We start from the raw sequence: 21,301 nt of genomic DNA on the forward strand, positions 1-21,301 counted from the left end.
TATATTTTCACCCTGGAACAGAGGCAGGGATTTATCTGGAGAGTGCTCTTGTCATTTTTTAACCTCAGTTGGTTTTTTAAACGTTGGAGTCCTCTGGAAATGTTGATTTGCACGAAAAGCAAACAAGCATACTCTTTTGTAATGATCTTTATTTCTGAGGACCCTTGTACCTCCTGTGCTGTTAACATGTGCTCTGAGGCTGAGGAAAGCTTTCCATTTTCGTCCCAGTGCTTCAATCTTCTAAGGAAGCTATTTAACAAAGAGCCAATCCATGAAGACTGGCTTGGGGTAGGGGGTAAATAAAGCTGGAACATGACTTCACTAAGACAGCTTTGAAATTCAGAACAATACTTAACACTGCAGCTGAGGAGATTTGCATTTTCTGCCACTAAGAACTGGGCTTGGATAAGAACACCGGAAGTTTTACTGTGTTCCTTAAAAATTCAGTTACACAATTATCAGAAACTCTTCAGCTAGAGAAAATTGAGAAGGAGGGTAGGAGGGACAACTACAAGCCTCTCCACCCTCTACTCTGAATTTCTAGCTATTTTGTTCAGAAGTATTTTAGGAGTAACTGACAGGAACCCAAATCATACCAGCTTAAGCTGAAATATAGAAGGAATTCATAGGCTCATGTAATTGTCAAGTTCATGAAAAGATGTAGCATTAGGCATAACTGGCCCCAAGATCTCTACAAAGGTCTGGTGTTAGAAGGTCAGTTGTTTTTAAATCCTTCAGCAAAGACATGTGACATCATGTCTATGTTGGTTCAGCTTCAATTCTAGGGACAATCTGTAGCCCTAATATTGACAGAAACATTATACAAAAAAGGGAACCTACAAGAGACAATGACACACACTTCAATTATCCAAATTTCTATCAACACCAAGGCTTTGCCAATTAACAGTGAGACTAAGAAGACAGGGGTTAATTAATTAACATGATGAATGTTAAGAATGAGTTATTAATGGTGGAGTTAAAGATATTCAAAAATATGCAGACTAGCAAATATTTGAGACATTCCTCCCCCTGCAAGAAAAATGCTGGTATATCATTTCTGCGAGACGTAGGGTTTTCACCCCCGGTGATCCCCTCCCAGTGCTTCATCCCGAATCAGGCATGTGTCAAGCTATAGGTCTGGCAGATTTCTGATTATTTATGCAGATCTTAATGGTAGCTCAGCTGGTAAAGAATCCGCCTGCAATGCAGGAGACCTGGTTCAATTCCTGGGTCAGGAAGATCTCCTGGAAAAGAGATAGGCTACCCACTCCAGTACTTTTGGGGTTCCCTGGTGGCTGAGTTGGTAAAGAATCTGCCTGCAATGTGGAAGACCTGTGTTCGATCCCTGGGTTGGGAAGATCCCCTGGAGAAGGGAACAGCTATCCACTCCAGTATTCTGGCCTGGAGAATTCCAAGGACTAAATATTCCATGGGGTCGCAAAGAATTGGACACAATTGCGCGACTTTCACTTTCACTTAATGGAAAAGAATCCTGCCTCTAGGATTTCATTATCTCTGCCTCAAGCAAACCTTGCAAGCAAAGACCTTGATGTGGCCACTCTGCAGACACAGGGTGGACTCTTACCCAAAATTGGATTTGGAGGTGAAGACTGGCTTGCGTTTTTATTATGCTTAGAGGGTGGGGCCGGGGACAGGGTTTGCACAAAGAAAGAGGCTTGAGTGGTTTGAATTCACCCCCCACTCTGCTCCAGCAACAAAGGAAGGAACACCCAGGCTTTCTGACCCTTACCCACAATTGGGGAAGAGGAAGGAAGGATGCCAAGAAGTTGTCAGAAAACATCAAAAAAAAAAAAAAGAGAGAGCAGCCTCTTTACTGCAGACCTTAAAAAAAAAAAAAAAAGAAATCAAGATTTCTAAATTTGTAAAGCTAGTAGAATACATCAAACTATGTGGCTCCTGCTCACACTTACATGCACTTATTAGGTATCTGCCTGTGTGATAACATTTTTGTGAGACCTGCTTTCCTTATCATCAGGAAGTAACGTTAGAGGGCAGTCAACCCTACCCACCTTAAACATTTTGATGGTTAAAATCACCAGTCAGAAACTACCCACGGGCTCACATGAACCATTTGTTTCAGATAGCTTTACAAGTCCCCGCTTACCTTTATGTCACACCCATTTTCAGGCAGATTCTCTGCAGGTGGTGACAAAGGTAAGCACACTGGCCACACAATCCCAGCCAATGGACAGGTCTCCATTCTGACAAAGTCATATCAGGCTTGGGTCACGTACCCGAACTGGAACCAAACCCCTGACGACCAGGCCTGGTTCCCCTGCCCTGGGAACAGACACGCAGGCATGCACGCATGCAAACATGCACAGACACACACTCATACACACAGGCAGTAAATACGACTGTACAGGCAGAATTAGTCCTGGCAGAGAAGAGTTTAGGCGCCGAGGTTTAGAGCCCCTCTCACTCAGCATCTCATGTGACCCAAGGAAGCTTTAATTATCCAGTGGTAGTTTCGCCACATTCTTGCTTCTCCCCCTAAGGCTTCCTTCCTTCAAACCACAATTTCCCAAAGTGGTCTTCTGCTGATCACCTTGGAAGTTTGGGAAACAATCAATGGATTAAACGAAGTCAAAAAATTTGCTTCTGCCGTACTTCTGCGGGTCTCACCATGCTAATGAGCACCTTGAACCACTGAAAAGAAAGCAGCATGCCACTTCTCACACTGGGCTACTAAACAATTTGGTTCCCCTTCACTACTCTAGGAGGAAGATCTTCTGAAATGAATTCCATGGAAAGTGGTTTGAAAAAACACTGTTCTCCAGAACAAACTGGCTTTTCTTTTCTTTAGATGTGGAAAGATCTATACACAACAGATCTCATTAAAACTTTTTCTTCTTTAATCTACTCCAGGGTTTGATCCCTGGCTTTGCCCTTTATTGACTATGTGACTTTAAACAGTTGCTTCAGAGAGAACAGCATTGAAACATGTATATTATCAAGTGTGAAACAGATCACCAGCCCAGGTTGGATGCATGAGACAAGTGCTCAGGGCTGGTGCACTGGGAAGACCCAGAGTGATGGGATGGAGAGGGAGGCGGGAAGGGGGAAATCAGGATGGGGAACACATGTAAATCCATGGCTGATTCATGTCAATGTATGGCAAAAACCACTACAATATTGTAAAGTAATTAGCCTCCAACTAATAAAAATAAATGAAAAATAAATAAATAAACAGTTGTTTCAGTCTCTGAGATTGTTTTTCATCCATCAGATAGAAATAGTACCTATCTCTCAAGGTTATTAGAAGAGATCAATAAGAACAAATGTAAAACATCTAGCACTGTACTTGGTATATAGTTGGTGCTTAATCAATGTGCATCCTCTTTCTTAATCAAATGTAACAAATCCTTCTGGGAGAAGCAGCCATCTGTCTCTAAAGCCCACAATGCTGGCATGTGCTGTTTATGGACTTTAAATATTTTCCAAATTCATGGATGAATCAACCACCAATGCTCTGCTAGACCCTCACCTCTGAGCCACACAAATCCAGGGAGGATGACCCATGACAATGTGATGATCATACAATTGGGAGAGTTCTGGCGCTTACAACTTGATCTCTAGCTGAAAAATTTTTGCTGAATGTCATCCCTCCATGCCAAAATAGATAATTAAAGAGCATGGCAGGGAGGTTTAAGTGTTCCAAATCTTTGCTTAAGGACACTGATGACATGACGTTGCTTCTCTAGTGTAGGCAGATGGATGATACTAATGCAGAGAGCATTAAAGCAGAGAGAAAAATCAGTACATGCAGGAAACCCTGCACTTGAACCTTGGAAACAGACCACAGGGGTTTGAACTGGAGTCTGGTCAAGTGTGACCTTAACCTCCTCATGCCTCAGTTTCCTGTCTCAGCACCTATTTGTAGGGCTATGGTTAGGATGTAAGTTAATAAATGAGATGTGCTCAGAGCAATGCTTAGATCACAATAAGCACTCAATAAATACTGACTGCTATTACAGTCACAGTAATTGACACTGCTATTAATTCCTCATCAGAAACCCTCTACAGCCCTGTTTCAAAAGGTTTCTGTCACTTCACTGTCCTAATCTCATGGGTGAAACAGGACAAGAGACTCAGCAACACAGAAGGAGTTACTGAAGAAACTTTATTCACAGAACAAGTGTGAAAAATTTTTTATTGGTATTATAATAGAATTTTCAGGCTGTAATACCAGCTTTTTATTCCTCAAAGGGAAGTAGTTACTGTAATGATGTACTTGGAGCCACATGGCTAGTTAGCACCCTCCCTCTTCAATGGGGAACCATGAAATCTATTATGTTCCCTTAGGAGGGCAGTTTTCAATGAGAAATTGCTACATTTGTAAAGAACATATTGACCATGATGAAAGATTTTATCCACATCTACACAATGATGACAAAATTGGACATGACTGAAAGGTTTGGGCAGCCCAATTTTCAGGAACAAAATGTAGAAACAAATGTCATGACACCCATAAAAATGCCTTGATGTGTCACGGGACAGCAATCTAAGCCTTTAATTCACATTCCAGTGTAGATGGCCTCAAAAGTGTTTTGGATCAGTGGTTTTTAAATTTTATTTTACCAGAACAGCCCTTTTCTCAAAATCTTACATGGAACCCAAATATGTAAATAAAGAAAGATACTGCTGGGCCACTCTAAGTTGAAAATCGTAGGATGGCAGTTCTATCCAGCAGTGGCCCCTGAGCTCTTCAAAGAATTTTCCCAGCCCTGTGAGATCTCATGAGCCCGCCTCATAAACTGATACTAAATTGGAGAAGATCGGACAAAATGAAGGAGAGGGTATTGCAACAGAAGAGACTATGCCATTATCCCCTAGAGACCAATCACTCTCTAAAGGGACTTTGCACTTATTGGAGCCTACCCAGTTCTAAACCACATTAGACTTAATGGTATTAATTTTTTTTTCCCTTCACCCTGGTAAGTGGGGCTCTTGAGGAATATTAGACCAGCTTTAAGCAAATTTAAGAAACATTTTCTCTACATATTTCAGTTGTAATTTCAGTAAATTTGCAACCTGTGTGCTAAGGACTTTCTCATTCTAGACTTGGCTTTCTCAGCCTCAGCATTATCTCCATTAGGAGCAGGATAATTTGGAGGGTGGGGGTAGGAGCTATCCTCTGTGTTCTTAGATATGTACCTAGATGCAAGTAACAACCTCCAAGTTATAATAACCTAAAACATCTCCATACATGACCAAATGTCCCCTGGGGAATAATATCCCTCCACCCCATAAGAGTTCTGTTCCACACTCACCCCTTTCAGACCACTTTTCATAGTAGCAGGAGAAATTTTGAAGTCCTTCCATTCATTCAGTCAGTCATGTAGCGAACATTTATGAGCACTCACCGTGTGTGCACGAACTTTCGCGGCTCCATACGGCCTTCAGAGGGCGCCGTTCACAGCCTGAGCCCCACCTCCACTGGCACTTGGACCCACAGCCCTCCACCAGCTGGCCATCACGTAATAACTGAAGCTCTGTTCATAACCTTACAACTTTGTACTTGCTTTCTCCTGTATCTGAAATTTCTTTTCTCAATACATCAACCTCCATGGGAGTCTCTTTTTTAACTATTTAACAAAGCTCCGTCAATGCCACATTCCAGGGTTAAAGTTAGTAACCATACACAATCCCTGCTCTGCAAAGACTTAGCCACCAAATACAAACATCTCTAAAGACCTATGGCAACTGAGGGCTGACTCATCTGCTTCTGCCTAGTGGCTGAAATTCCTTGAGGAGTGCCTGTATGCTTAGTAACCACCACAACTGTTAGAAGAGTAACTTCAGTAGGATAAAAGTTTCCTACACTCTTTTAAAATTTTGAGGGCCACAACAATAGTGTTAAATGCCATTAGATAGGATTAAAAAAAGCAGAAAAACAATCCAAGAAGGAATATTCAATAGGAAAAGACACTACAACTTCTCATAATTCATTATAAGGACAGCAAAACAGCAACTGATATTAAATTGGAGAAATGGGTAATCAACTAATTTCAGTTCTACTGATTTCAAGATTGCTGAAGAAAAAGAACCATGGTTGAAGCTAATTTTGAGCCCTCTCTTCAAAAGCTTTGTATCAGCCAAAAGCTAAATTTCCACTGGCTCTTCTAAATTTGTGTCCAGACAAAAAGCAAACATCACACCATCCAGTGGTCACTGTGAGTCTGCTTTTCACAGGCTGATTGATTTTTATAATGTTCCAGGCAATTTCAAGTTGTCAGTAAGAACTAATTCTGTCTCGTTACTGCCTTCACTCTTGGCAGCTCCGTGACCACTTATTGGTTTTTTGTCTTCATGTTCATTTTCTCCTGCTAACTCTAAAGCCTTATTTTCCCTCTCTAGCCCCATTCAAGGTCTGAAGCTGTAATCACAGGGAGCCCACCCCCAGCACAGTTACAGGTGAAAGCATCAGCCCTTCTCATGGGCTCCAAAGTTGAATCCTAAAGCTCCAGACCCCATGAAACCTCCTGTCAAACCTATTATGGCCTGTAATACTGTATTACTTAATCAATCCAGCAACTCTATAGCTGCAGCCCTTTCTCGAGCTGATATTAAGCCAACTTGTCAATCTGTAATTGTGGCGTTCCACACACTCAACTTACACAGCTGGGAAATAGAAACTGACTCTGACACGAGTCTCTGGGTATTACCATACAATCTAAAATAGGAATCATTTATGAACTCCTTTGCTCAAAATCCATATGGTGGATGAAGACTCAAAGTCAAGAAATCTCAACCAGCACATTTTATATTAGCCAGTTATTAAATCTGTAGGACTAGTGGGACTTACGGACTCAGAATCAAATTATTGCCATTAAACAGAAACATAGGCAATTACTCCCTTTGTACCACATATACTTCTTAGACAGTGAAAACTACTGTAAGACCTGTACTCAAAATAAATTCTAGCATAGCATGCAAACTATTATAAATAAAATGCTCTGTGGCTTTTCCCTAGTTGATGAGAGCTATGTTTTAAGAGGAAACAACAAGTCTTTGACAACATTATATACATTACATCTTACCCACATGATTGTTGATGTTACAGGAGCTATAAGTCACTGAGGACTCTTTTGTGACCCCATGGATTACAGCCCCACCAGGCTCCTCTGTCTATGGGATTTTCCAGGCAGGAATACTGGAGTGGGGTGCCATTTCCTTCTCCAGGGAATCTTTCTGACCCAGGGATTGAACCTGCAGTTCTTGCATTGGCAAGAAGATTCTTTACCACTGAACCACCAGGGAAGACCCTACCCACAAAATTACTAAGAACCAAATCTTCTTTGGGTAGAACCAATAAGAGGAATAAAATATGCTTGTGCACTTGAGGAACTCAAAATCAACTGAGGCCCCTAAAACTGAAGCAGTGCCATAAAAGGAGTATAGACTCTAGGGGCGCATAGACAAAAAAACCACGAGTTGGGATGAGTGTCAGGTAGAGTTCTACAGATGAGATAAGAGCTGTACCCTGGAGAGGTGGTGCCAAGATGGCAGAGGAATAGGACGGGGAGACCACTTTCTCCCCCACAAATTCATCAAAAGATCATTTGAATGTTGAGCAACTTCCACAAAACAACTTCTGAACACTGGTGAAGGACACCAGGCACCCAGAAGGGCAGCCCATTCTCTTCCAAAGGAGGTAGGCAAAATATAAAAGACAAAAAGAGAGACAAAAGATTTAGGGACAGAGACCCATCCTGGGGAGGGAGTCATGAAGGAAGAGAAGTTTCCACATAGTAGGAAACCCTCTCACAGGTGGGTCTGTGGGGAGTTTTGGAATCTCAGAGGGCAACATAACCAGGAGGAAAAAAAAAAAAAAAACACACAGAATACATGCCTAACTGCAACTGCCAGCAGAGAAGTAGCCCAGAAGCTCGGGTCAGCCACCAGCGAGCAAGGGCTGGGCAGGGAGGCGCGGGCTGCATCATCGGTCTTTAGGGTGAGGACCGGGCCCGAATGCCCTGAGGACAATCTAAGGGAGCTAACATGAGATAGCAACCCAAATCGTGGGATCACCGGAGAGTCTGCTCACAGAACAAAGGATTGAGCAAATACCAAAGGAGAGCTAGCTGGCTGCATATAGGCCCTGTCCCCACCCCCCCACCCCCACCCCCCCCCACTCCTGGAGGCTGAGAGGCAGGCGTGTGACAGCCAGAGCCAGAAGGCAAGGGGCTGCTGCAATCTTGGCCCCAGAGACAGCGTCTTCCACCAAACTGTGAGCAGTCTCCCAGTTGCTAACCGCACCTTCCTGGGATCCTGGATGGTTGACATCCACCAGGAGCGTCGCAGCCTAAGATCAGCTCCCCAGCGGAGACACGTGGCACACCTGAAATGGTGCTCTGATGACGCACCCAGGAAACAGAGTGGCCAGGACTGGGGAGGTGATAAAGATGCATGGCCCACCTGGGACAGTGCGCTCACCAAGCACCTGGTCACCTGAGCGGCTCAGACCTGGGAAGTGCGTGAAATGCAGGGTCCACTTGGGACAGCGCCCTTGCAGAGCACCCTGGAGCATGAGCAGTGTAGACCCAGGAAGCACACGCTGCCCTGGGCTGTGGCAAACCCAGTGTGACCCATGCACCGCAACCACTCCCCACACGTGCCTGCGATATTTGTTTGCAGTGTCCTTCCCTCCCCACAACACAACTGAACAAGTGAGCCTAAATAAGTGACCACCTCCGCCCCCTTGTCAGGGTGGAAATCAGACACTGAAGAGAATTGCAAGCAGAGGAAGCCAATAGATAAAAAAGAGGGATCTGCTCTGGAAGTGACTGCAACAAATTAAAAGCCTGTAGTTAACATTGACTGCACTGGAGAGGGCCTATAGCCTTGAGAACAAGTGCAACCTGGAACAAGGAACCATCTGAAACTGAACTGACCCCACACTGCCCACGCAGCTCCAGAGAAATTCCTAAATATATGTTTATTATTATCACTTTTTAATTTTTTAAAATTTAAGTTCTTTATTACTCCTTTAATTTTCATTTCTATAATTTACTGTTACCTTGCCCCAAAAGACCCTATTTTTAAAGCAAATTTCATATATACATATTTTTTTTAATCTTTGTGATTTTGTTTTATATTTTTTGTATTGTATTTTTGAGAGTCTAACCTCTATTCTAGATTTTTAATCTTTGCTTTTTGGTATTTGTTATCAGTTTTGTACCTCTAAGAATCTAATCTTCAGTATCCATTTTCACTTAGGGGTGTGATTACTGGCTTGATTGCTCTCTCCCCTTTTGACTCTCCCTTTTTTCCCCCAGGTCACCTCTATCTCCCTCCCCCTTCTCTTTTCCACTTAACTCTGTGAATCTCTGTGGGTGTTCCAGGCTGTGGAGAGCACTTTGGAAACTGACTACTGGATAGATTGCTCTCTTCCCTTTTGACTCCCCCTCTTCTCCTCCTGGTCACCTCTATCTCCCTCCTCCCTCTTCTCTTCTCAATGTAACTCTGAATCTCTCTTGGTCTCTCTCACTGTGGAGAATCGTTTCACCATTAACCTAGATGCTTTATCATCTGTGCTGTATGGATGGAGAAGTCTTGAGGCTGCTGTAAGAGAAGGACTAAAAGCCAGAGGCAGGAGGCTTAATTCCAAAACTTGAGAGTATCCGAGAACTCCTGATTCCAGGGAATATTAATAGATAAGAGCTCATCCAAATGTCTCCATATCTACATTGAAATCAAGCTCCACCCAAGAGCCAACAAGTTCCAGCACAAGACATACCAGGCTAATTCTCTAGCAAAGCAAAACAAAACCCTGAGCATTAAAAGACAGGCTGAACAAAGCCATGCCAAACCCATAGACACCCCAAAAATCACTACCAGACACTTCACTGCACTCCAGAGAGAAGAGATCCAGCTCCACCCACCAGAACACAGATGCAAGCTCCCCCAACCAGGAAACCTTTACAAACCACTAGTCCAACTGCATCCACAGGGAGAAGACTCCACAGTAAAGAGGAACCACCTTCAGCCTACAGAAAGGGCACCCCGAACACAGCAATCTAAACAAAATGAGAAGGCAGAGAAATATTCAGCTGGTAAAGGAACATGGTAAATACCCACCAAACAAAACAAAAGAGGAGGAGATAGGTAGTCTATCTGAAAAAGAATTCAGAATAGATAGTAAAGATGATCCAAAATCTTGAAAACAAAATGGAATAACAGATAATTAGACTCAAGACAAGGATTGAGAAGATGCATGAAATGTTTAACAAGGACATAGAAGAAATAAACAAGAGTCAATCATTAATGAATAATGCAATAACTGAGATCAAAAGCACTCTGGAGGGAACCAACAGTAGAATAACTGAGGCAGAAGAGAAGATAAGTGAGGTGGAAAATAGAATGGTGGAAATAAATGAAGCAGAGAGGAAAAAGAAAATAATTAAAAGAAATGAGGACAACCTCAGAGACCTGTGGGACAATGTTAAACACCCCAACATTCGAATCATAGGTGTCCCAGAAGAAGAAGACAAAAAGGAAGGGCATGAGAAAATACATGAGGAGATAATAGTTGAAGACTTCCCTAAAATGGGGAAGGAAATGGCCACCCAAGTCCAAGAAACCCAGAGAGTCCCAAACAGGATAAACCCAAGGTGAAACCCCCAAAGACACATATTAATCAAACTAATGAAGATTAAACACAAAGAGTAAATATTAAGAGCAGCAAGGAAAAAGCAGCAAATAATACACAAGGGGATCCCCATAAGGATAACAGCTGATTTTTCGGCTGTTAGAAATTCTTCAGGTCAGAGGGGAATAGCAGGACATACTTAAGGTGATGAAAGAGAAAAACCTACAACCAAGATTATTATACCCAGCAAGGACCTCATTCAGATATGAAAGAGAAATCAAAAGCTCTACAGACAAACAAAAGCTGAAAGAATTCAGCACCACCAAACCAGCTCTTCAACAAGTGCTAAAGCATCTTTTCTAGACAGGAAACACAGAAAAGGTTTATAAGATCAAACTCAAAACAACAAAGTAAATGGCAATAGGATCATACTTATCAATAATTACCTTAAATATAAATGGGTTGAATGCCCCAACCAAAAGACAAAGACTGGCTGAATGGATACAAAAACAAAACCCCTATATATGTTGCCTACAGGAGACCCACCTCAAACCAAGGGATACATACAGACTGAATGTAAAGGCCTGGAAAAAGATACTTTATGCAAATGAAGACCAAAAGAAAGCAGGAGTAGCAATACTCATACCAGATAAAATAGACTTTGAAATAAAGACCATGAAAAGAGACAAAGAAGGACATTACATAATGATCAAAGGATCAATCCAAGAAGAAGATATAACAATTATAAATATATATGCATCCAACATAAGAGCACCTCAATACAGAAGCAGATGCTAACAAGTATGAAAGGGGAAATTAACAGTAACACAATAATAGTGGGAGACTTTAAAACCCCACTCACACCTATGGATAGATCAACCAAACAGAAAATTAGCAAGGAAACACAAGCTTTAAATAATATAATGGACCAGTCAGACCTAACTGAAAGGTCTATAGACCTTTCAACCTAAAACAATGAATTTCACCTTTTTCCAAGTGCACATGGAACATTTTCCAGGATAAATCACATCCTAGGCCATAAATCTAGCCTTGGTAAAGTCAAAAAAATTGAAATCATTCCCAGCATCTTTTCTGATCACAATACAATAAGATTAGATGCCAACTACAGGGGGAAAAAAAACTATTAAAAATACAAACATATGGAGGCTAAATAACACACTTCTGAATAACCAACAGATCATGGAAGAAATCAAAAAGGAAATCAAAATATGCATAGAAACAAATGAAAACATGAAAACCCAAAACGTATGGGATTCAGTAAAAGCAGTGCTAAGAGGAAGGTTCATAACAATACAAGCTTACCTCAAGAAACAAGAGAAACATCAAATAAATAACCTAACTTTACAGCTAAAGCAACTAGAAAAAGAAGTGAAGGTACCCCAAAGTTAGTAGAAGGAAAGAAATAATAAAAATCAAAGCAGAAATAAATTTAAAAGAAATGAAACTATAGCAAAAAGCAAGACTAAAAGTTGATTCTTTGAGAAGATAAATAAAATAGACAAATTATTAGCCAGGTTTATCAAGAAAAAAAAAGGAAAAGAATCAAATCAGCAAAATTAGAAATGAAAATGGAGAAATCACAACAGACAACACAGAAATACAAAGGATCATAAGAGACCACTATCAGCAACTATATGCCAATAAAATGGACAAGTTGGAAGAAAGGGACAAATTTTCAGAAAAGTATAACCTTCCAAAATTGAACCAGGAAGAAACAGAAAATCTTAACAGACCCATCACAAGCACGAAAATCAAAACTGTAATCAAAAATCTCCCAACAAAAGCCCAGGACCAAGACGGCTTCTCAGGTGAATTCCACCAAAAATTTAGAGAAGAGCTAACACCTGTCCTATTCAAACTCTTCCAGAAAATTGCAGAGGAAGGTAAACTCCCAAACTCATTCTATGAGGCCACCATCACCCTAATACCAAAACCAGACAAAGAGGCCACAAAAAAAGAAAACTAGAAGCCAATATCACTGATGAACATAGATGCAAAAATCCTCAGCAAAATCCTAGCAAACAGAATCCAACAACATATTAAAAAGATCATACATCAAAATCAAGTGGGCTTTATCCCAAGGATGCAAGGATTCTTCAATATTCACAAGTCAATTAACGTGATACACCACATTAACGAATTGAAAGATAAAAACCATATGATTATCACAGTAGATGCAGAGAAAGCCTTTGACAAAATTAACACCCATTTACGATAAAAACTCTCCAGAAAGCAGGCATAGAAGGAACATACCTCAACATAATAAAAGCCATATATGATAAACCCACAGCAAACATTATCCTCAATGGTGAAAAACTGAAAGCATTTCCCCTAAAGTCAGGAACAAGACAAGGGTGCCCACTCTCACCACTACTATTCAACATAGTTTTGGAAGTTTTAGCCACAACAATCAGAGAAGAAAAAGAGATAAAAGGAATCCAGATTGGAAAAGAAGTAAAACTCTCACTGTTTGCAGATGACATGATCCTATACATAGAAAACCCTAAACACACCACCCGAAAATTACTAGGGCTAATTAATGAATATAGTAAAGTTTCAGGATATAAAATTAATACACAGAAATCCCTTGCATTCCTATACACTAACAATGAGAAAACATAAAGAGAAATTAAGGAAACAAATTCCATTCACCATTGCAAAAATGAAAAGAATAAAATACTTAACAAATAGATGGAGAAATATACCATGTTCATGGATTGGAACAATTCATATAGTGAAAATGAATATATTACCCAAAGCAATCTATACATTCAATGTAATCCCTATCAAGCTACCAACAATACTTTTCACAGAACTAGAACAAATAACTTCACTGTTTGTATGGAAACACACACAAAAAAAACTCAAATAGACAAAGCAATCTTGAGAAAGAAAAATGGAACTGGAAGAATCAACCTGCCTGACTTCAGACTAGACTACAAAGCTACAGTCATCATGACAGTATGGTACTGGCACAAAGACAAAAATATAGATCAACAGAACAAAATAGAAAGCCCAGAGACAAATCCACACACCTATGGACACATTATCCTTGACAAAGGAAGGCAAAAATATACCATGAAGAAAAGAATATCTTTAACAAGTGGTGCTGAGAAAACTGGTCAACCACCTGTAAAAGAATGAAACTAGAATACTTTCTAACACCATCACAAAAATAAACTCAAAATGGATTAAAGATCTAAACATAAGATCAGAAACTATAAAACTCCTAGAGGAAAACATAGGCAGAACATTCAATGACATAAATCACAGCAAGATCCTCTATGACCCACCTCCCAGAGTAATGGAAATAAAAGCAAAAATAAACAAATAGGACCTAGTTAAACTTAAAAGCTTTTGCACAATGAAGGAAACTATAAGCAAGGTGAAAAGACAGCCTTCAGAATGGGAGAAAATAATAGCAAACGAAGCAACAAAGAATTAATCTCAAAAATATACAAGCAGCTCATGCATCTCAATACCAGAAAAATAAACAACCCAATCAAAACATGAGCCAAAGAACTAAACAGACATTTCTCCAAAAACAGACAGCTAACAAACAGATGAAAAGATTCTCAACATCATTCATTATCAGAGAAATGCAAATCAAAACTACAATGAGGTACCATCTCACGCCAGTCAGAATGACTGCCATCAAAAAGTCTACAAACAATAAATGCTGAAGAGGGTGTGGAGAAAAGGGAACCCTCTTACACTGCTGGTGGGAATGCAAACCATGGAGTGCCACCATGGAGAACAGTGTGGAGATTCCTTAAAAAACTGGAACTAGAACTACCATATGACCCAGCAATCCCACTGCTATGCATACACACTGAGGAAATCAGAATTGAAAGAGACACATGTACCCCAGTGTTCACTGAAGCACTGTTTACAATAGCCAGGACATAGAAGCAACCTAGATGTCTATCAGCAGACGAGTGGATAAGAAAGTTGTGGTACATATACACAATGGAATATTACTCAGCTATTGAAAAGAATGCATTTGACTCAGTTCTAATGAGGTGGATGAAACTGGAGCCTATTACAGAATGAAGTAAGTCAGAAAGAAAAACACCAATACAGTATATTAATGCATGTATACGGAATTTAGGACAATGGTAACAACAACCCTATATGCAAGACAGCAAAAGAGACAGATATAAAGAACAGACTTTTGGACTCTGTGGGAGAAGGCGAGGGAGGGATGATTTGGTAGAATAGCATTGAAACATGTACATTACCATATGCGAAATAGATGACCAGTCCAAGTTCGATGCATGAAACAGGGCACTCAAAGCTGGTACACTGGGACAACCCAGAGGGATGGGATGGGGAGGGAGGTGGGAGGGGGGCCTGGGACGGGGGGACACATGTACACCTGTGGCTGGTTCATGTCAATGTATGGCAAAAACAACCACAGTATTATAAAGTAACGAGCCTTTATTTATTTATTTATTAAAATAAATAAATTAATTAAAAAAAAAAAAAAAGAGCTGTGCCCTGCATGCAAAGGGCCCTGGCAGGTAACCAGAGAGAACAGCTAGAAAGAGGTAAGCCTGTACAACACTCTCTAGAATGGTCCAAACACAGCCAAGAGTGCTGGGGGTATCAGTTGGCCTCAGGAATAGTCAGGGTGGATGCAAATGAGGCTGTAGCAGATTAGGAAAGAGTCTTAATTATCCTGAAGACCTCAGAAATTTAATAGGAAGATGGTGTAGCTATTTTAGAAACTGGCCAAGATGGCCTTAGTCCCTCAACCTGACTAAACTTTAGATAGGATTCTTCCTGACTCTAGGGCATTTCTTTAGAAAACTTGTGTATTCGCTCTCTGTCCTCCTTAAAAGTTACAGAAAAATGTTTTTATAAAGCTTCTTGGTTTCCCAAGCCAGTAGAGTCTTTCTCCAGGACCTGAGCACCTTTTCTTGAAATTCTGATGCAATCAAAGAGGACAGCATCTTCACCACCCAGTTCCTATGAAAGGGGAGGAATCCAACCTCAGTGGGCACCTTGCTTCAAGTTGTAAACTCCCTCCTATTATAAAGATATGAGTTTACTTTTCTTTTGAGTAAAACCAATTAGCAAACATGGATAACCTACAGCTCCCTATCACCGAAGCCCTTAAGAACTTGACCCCCGACCCCTGCTTCAGATGAGCTGAGCTCAGAATGAGATCCGGCCTTTCTCTCCTATTGCAATAGCCTTGAATAAAATCTTCCTTGCCCATTTACCTTCTCCCAGTATCATTTTTGCTGTAACAAAATATTCTCTTGGATCCCACATCCCCCTTCAGCTACCTCCCCATTTCTCATCCCTTTTACAACAAAACTCCTTCCAGGACTTGTCTAGACTCATTGTCCCTCTCCTCTGCTCCACTCTGACTGTTGCCCCATGATTCCACAAAAACTGCCTTGTCAGTCCCATAAGTGACTTCCCCTTGCTAAATCGCAGGTCACTTCTCAGTCCTCAGCAGCATATGACCCAGCATATGATCACCCCATCCTCCTGGAAATACCTTCAGCTTCCAGCATATCTTATTCTTTCTCTTACCTCTAGCTGCTCCTTCTCAGGCTCTTACTGACCCCCTGATCTGTATGTAAACTATGGAGCAGTCCAGGACTCAATCCCCAAACCTGTTCTCTTCTCTTCATCCCCTAGGTGTTCTCACTGCATGTAGTATGATGGATTTGCTGACTGTCTCCAAGTGCATATCTTCATCCTGTACCTTGTCCATGAACTTCAGATGTGCATTACAAGGGCTTATATATCAGGGACTACTAAACATCTCCACTTATAGGTCTAACAGGCATCTCAAACTTAACTTGTCCAAGACCAACATCCTGTCTCCTTTCCCCAACCTGCTCCTTCCACGGTCTTCCCCATCAAAATAAAAGGCAACTCCAACCTTCTACTTTCATAGTTTAAAAACCCCTACAGACATCCTTGATCCTACTTTTACACATAACCATGCCCAATTTATCATGATATCCTGTCCCTACTTTCAAAATACACCTGGAATCCCGTCAAGTCTCAATTCTTCCCCTGCAAACACCCGAGCCCAAGCCATCATCTCTTACCTGGATTATTGCAGTTACCTGCTACTGGGTCTCCTCCACTTCTCTTCCAGCACTACCTCCACAGTCTACACTCACTGCAGCAAGCAGACACATCCCTTTAAAATACATGTCTGTCATTACATAACTCCCCTGCTCAGAACTTGCCTGACATGTCCCCCCTCACTCAGCATTGCACATCCCTGCAGGGGTGCGGCAGGCATCACATACTGGTCTCCACTGCTCAGCCGATCACAGCCCCCACGACTTCCTCTCCTCCCCCCACTCCACTCATTCTCTCCTCCCCACTCTTCCACAAGCCTTCTCCCACCTCAGAACAGGGATGCATGCTGTTCTCTCTCCATGGAGAGAATTTCTTCAGGCCTCCACCTAAATGTCACATTCACAGAAATGTCTGCCCTGAAACTCTATTCAAAATTATACCTCTTCTCCCTTCCCCCAAGTGATTTTTATCTGAAGTGCTTATTCTCTACTATTCTGCATATTTTTTGCTGTAGGGTTGAGTTGTTTTTTGTTTTGTTTTGTTTTGTTTTGTTTTTTACCACTACATCACTCCCTTGACTAAAACATAAAAACTCCATGAGGGCAGGACACTGGCCAGCAACTAGGACAGTGCCAGCATGTAGCATGTGCTCAGCTATGAGTGAATGGAGGTAACATGTAAGATCAGAGATGGTGGGGAATAATGATATATGGGGGTATCAGAAATAAGGCTACTGAAGAAGTCCAGACAAGTGAGGGAAGGGGTTCAGAACAAAGGCAGTAACAGACAGAATAAAACTAGAGACACAGAACCTATTACCCTGAGGTGGTGACATCATGGGAGGGATTCCCAGACTTAAGTGGTCATGGAACCTTTCTGGGTGGAAGTGACTTGCAGGCCTATAAGTTGCATGGAACCTAATGTGGGAAACTTGTAATTAAAGGTTCTTAAAAGTTGTCTCCCCAGCAGTAAAGACCAATAATCCTGGGTCAAAAATCATAAATGACTGGCTACATGTGAGTCACAATTATGGAAACCCATCTGTGATGTGGGCATCTAATCTCAAAGATGAGGAGAGTGAGAATACTTCCAGTTTCCAGTAACAGAACCAGATTAACACATGGGATAAAGATATCTAGTCTCATGTAACAGGAAATCTGGGAGCAAGTAGTCCAGCTCTGGTGACAGCCTGCCAATCAGGTTCCACCTGGTTTCTCAGATTTTCATGTTTCTAAACTTAGGGTTGCAAACTGGCTGCTACTGCTCCAGACACTGTATCATCACAATAGTGTTCCACTTTGGGAAGAAAGAGGAAGTATAAGGCAAACTCATTATCGTATCTCTATATGGAAACATTTAAAGCATTTTTTTCCTAGAAACCACCAAACTCATTGATTGACCAATGTCACATTGCCATTTTGAGCCATAAAGAAGGATGGCTTTGGGCTTGGGTACAGATTTACTACAAGTAGCTCAGACCTCCATGCTTCATCCCTTAGGGTTAGAGGAGGGGCCTCTGTTTCCTAAGATCAAGGCATCTTCACTCTACCTGAACAAAACGGCAGCCACTTAAAGGGAAAGAAGTGGGGGTAATGGGCAATGAACAATGGGCCACAGCTGCTGATGATTGAGCCTGTTGGCTTTAAGGTCAGCGCATCATTCCCAGCAGTTCCAAATAGCACATGGTAAGCTTATCACCCAACGATCTTGACTGACTAGCAGTGGCATCCTGGAAATGCTGTGTTGGGAAGCACCTACCAACGAAGTACTTATAGGATCCCAGAGAAGAAATGCTGTGCTTTACAAAAGATTTACAATGGCCATTTGGCCGTGACCCAAATGGCACAGGCGGGTAGCAAACAGCATGGTATCTATACTTCAGGTCTTTTCTCACAGCTGCATAGCCCTAGTTTGTGATGTCAACTCTTGTTTTCTTCCCCTAAGAAGATTAATCCCAACCCCGCTACACCTGCTTCTGCTTCCTCTGGGTCTGAATGTCAACTGCTCACGTTGAGGAGGAAAGGATGAAGCCCAAGGGAGGCATAGACAGGTGGACTCCCACATTCCTTCTGATATCTAATTGAAGCACAGGTAAAGTGAGCCTTATGTTGTCCTTATCAAGTTCTAAGTGTGATGGACTGTACTATACCCACAACCCCAGAGTAAGAACTGGAAATACACTGATCTGGAAACTTTGTATCTTAAAAATCACCTGAAATCTAAAACCACCAGTATTTCCACACAGTATTCAGTATCTATTTTTATGAACCAGTTTTCAAAAGCACAACTAGCAAGAAGTCTGGAGCATTGCAGACTTGAACATTTTTAGGCAAACTTTTCATCTTCCTTGGCTAGATGAGCTCAAGAAAAACATTTCATTTAAGAGGGCTGCATTACAAAGCTCTGCCCCAAGAAAACACAAACTCCTCAAGAGTAAGGATTTGGGGCTGGTTTGCTCAATGTCCCCAGTATCTACCTGAGGTGTCCTTACATCAAAGCATTCAGTAAATATTTGCTGAATTAATGCCATCGGATGACCACCCTTCTTGCACTGTGTGAGATGAGCTGCATGACTTCTCCCTTAAGGTTAAGATAGTGATGGAGCATCCTTCAAGATCAACAGTGTGCCCTAGATGAGAGATAGGGATGTGTAGGAGGCAATGTTGCAAGTCAAAACTATCTATCTATTCAGTCTTAAGTGGAAACTCAAAAGACACACACCAAGGGAGCTGATAGTAGGCCCAGAGTTACAGCTCTCCTTAAAAGGAACTGTGTCATGCTGCTGCTGCTGCTAAGTCACTTCAGTCGTGTCTGACTCTGTGCGACCCCATAGACTGCAGCCCACCAGGCTCCGCCATCCCTGGGATTCTCCAGGCAAGAACTCTGGAGTGCTAGAAGTCACTTAACAATAATAGCAGACACTTATATAAGTGTCAGGCCTTGTTCCAGGCTTTGTTTAGATTACCTCACTTAATCTTCACAACAAGGCTACAAAGCTAGTTCTATTACCATCATGTCCCTTTAACCGATGAGCAAATCACTCATCACTCACTTTAACTGATGTGTTCAATCACTTGCCCAGTGTCACACTCAGCATCAGAACCAAAATTTGAACCTGGCAATCCAGCTTAAGTAGCTGCGTGTATAACATCTGCACTGTGTGACCACCTTGGCCTCCCAGGACCTCTAGGATTTCAGTTTGATCACTGTCTGGGGGTCGGGGGGCAGACAGGAATGATGGATATACTAGGGGGCTATCAAACCTTTCCAGCTGCTTGATTGCTTTTTGAAAAGAAATGTTACTTGGCTAATCAAATTCATAGAAACAGTATAGAAGGGAAGGAAAGGGAGAATTGCTTTTTAAAAAGAACAGAGTTGTGTTTGTAAGAGGAAAAAGTCTGGAGCTCTGTTTAACAGTGAGTATACTGGGTCCGGAAGATCCTCTGGAGAAGGAATGGCAACTCACTCCAGTACTCTTGCCTGGAAAATTCCATGGATAGAGGAGCCTGGTGGGCTACTGTCCCTGGGGTTGCAAAGAATTGGATGCAACTGAGCACGCACGCACATACACACACACTTAACACAACTGTTTTTAAATGTACAACTCAGTAAAGATGGAAATTTTTGCTATGTGCTTAACCACAGGAAAGGAGGAAAGGATGGAGGAAAGAAGAGATGAAAGGACTCTTACCTGGCAGCTCAGTAAGTAAAACAGAGGCGGAACTGCTGATTCAGTGGGAATAGGCACCTAAGGTCCCAGTCTCTCAGCTTCTTTTCCCAGCCCCTCCCTCCAGAACAGCTCTGCAAGGAAATCATCAAAGCAAAGGTTTAAAACCACTAGACAAGACAACTTCTAAATTCTCTTTAAGACAGTTTCAAAGGCCTCAGGTCAAATCATACTCTCAAAATTCTCCAGCTCAAAAACCCTTATGGCCCCTACGCAAAGAATCGGTTCAGTTCACATTCACTACCATGGTCCTTGAGATCAGCCACGATGTAGCCCCAGCCTAACAGTCCAAGCTGAGGACCACTGAGGCCCCCTGTACTCAGAATTACTCATCACAACAGTCTCTCGAGCCTCTATGTATTGCCTAGTTCACCCTTTTTGTGAAGCGAGAGCTGTGTGCTCACCCACCACCCCAGCTGAGAGGACTGTTTCTATTCCCACCTCAGTTATGGTGGCAGTGCTGCCCCTATTCCACTCTCACCTGCACAAGATGCCCAGTTCCCCCATCCTGTCCCAGAGCGAAGGGAGGAGGAGGAGTAATTCACAAGAGCATGATGATACCCCATCTGTCCCTATCCCTTGACCTGTTCCATGACCAGGGAGAGAATGAATGCTGAGAAGGCAGCAACGTCATAACCAGCTTGTAGCAATGAAGGCCAGAGAACTAAGACAAAGAAAGAAAGAAAAAGAAATGCTAAGTAAAGGACAGAATAATTATTATGTCTGACTGTAAACCTCTCTCTATATCGTCCTTGGGCCCTAAAGTGACCTATTTCCATCACACGTTCATTCCACCAGCAGCCAAAATTCATCTCAACACCCATGTTAAATTCTCCATTTTACATGGAGCTGACTGAAAGGCAATGAATAAGAAAGTGAGGCAT

General features: G+C 41.8%; 1 long non-coding RNA gene across 1 annotated transcript in view; it reads right to left on the bottom strand.

Moving 5' to 3' along the window:
* Positions 1-5,677, bottom strand: part of LOC122453205 — a 502,122-nt gene extending 496,445 nt beyond the window's left edge. Inside the window, exon 1 of the long non-coding RNA XR_006272973.1 lies at positions 5,388-5,677. This is a non-coding gene — a long non-coding RNA (uncharacterized LOC122453205). The remainder of the gene's footprint in view (positions 1-5,387) is intronic.
* Positions 5,678-21,301: the final 15,624 nt, after the last annotated feature.

The sequence above is a fragment of the Cervus canadensis genome, chromosome 14, assembly GCF_019320065.1.
Source record: "Cervus canadensis isolate Bull #8, Minnesota chromosome 14, ASM1932006v1, whole genome shotgun sequence".
NCBI classification, from domain to species: domain Eukaryota; kingdom Metazoa; phylum Chordata; class Mammalia; order Artiodactyla; family Cervidae; genus Cervus; species Cervus canadensis.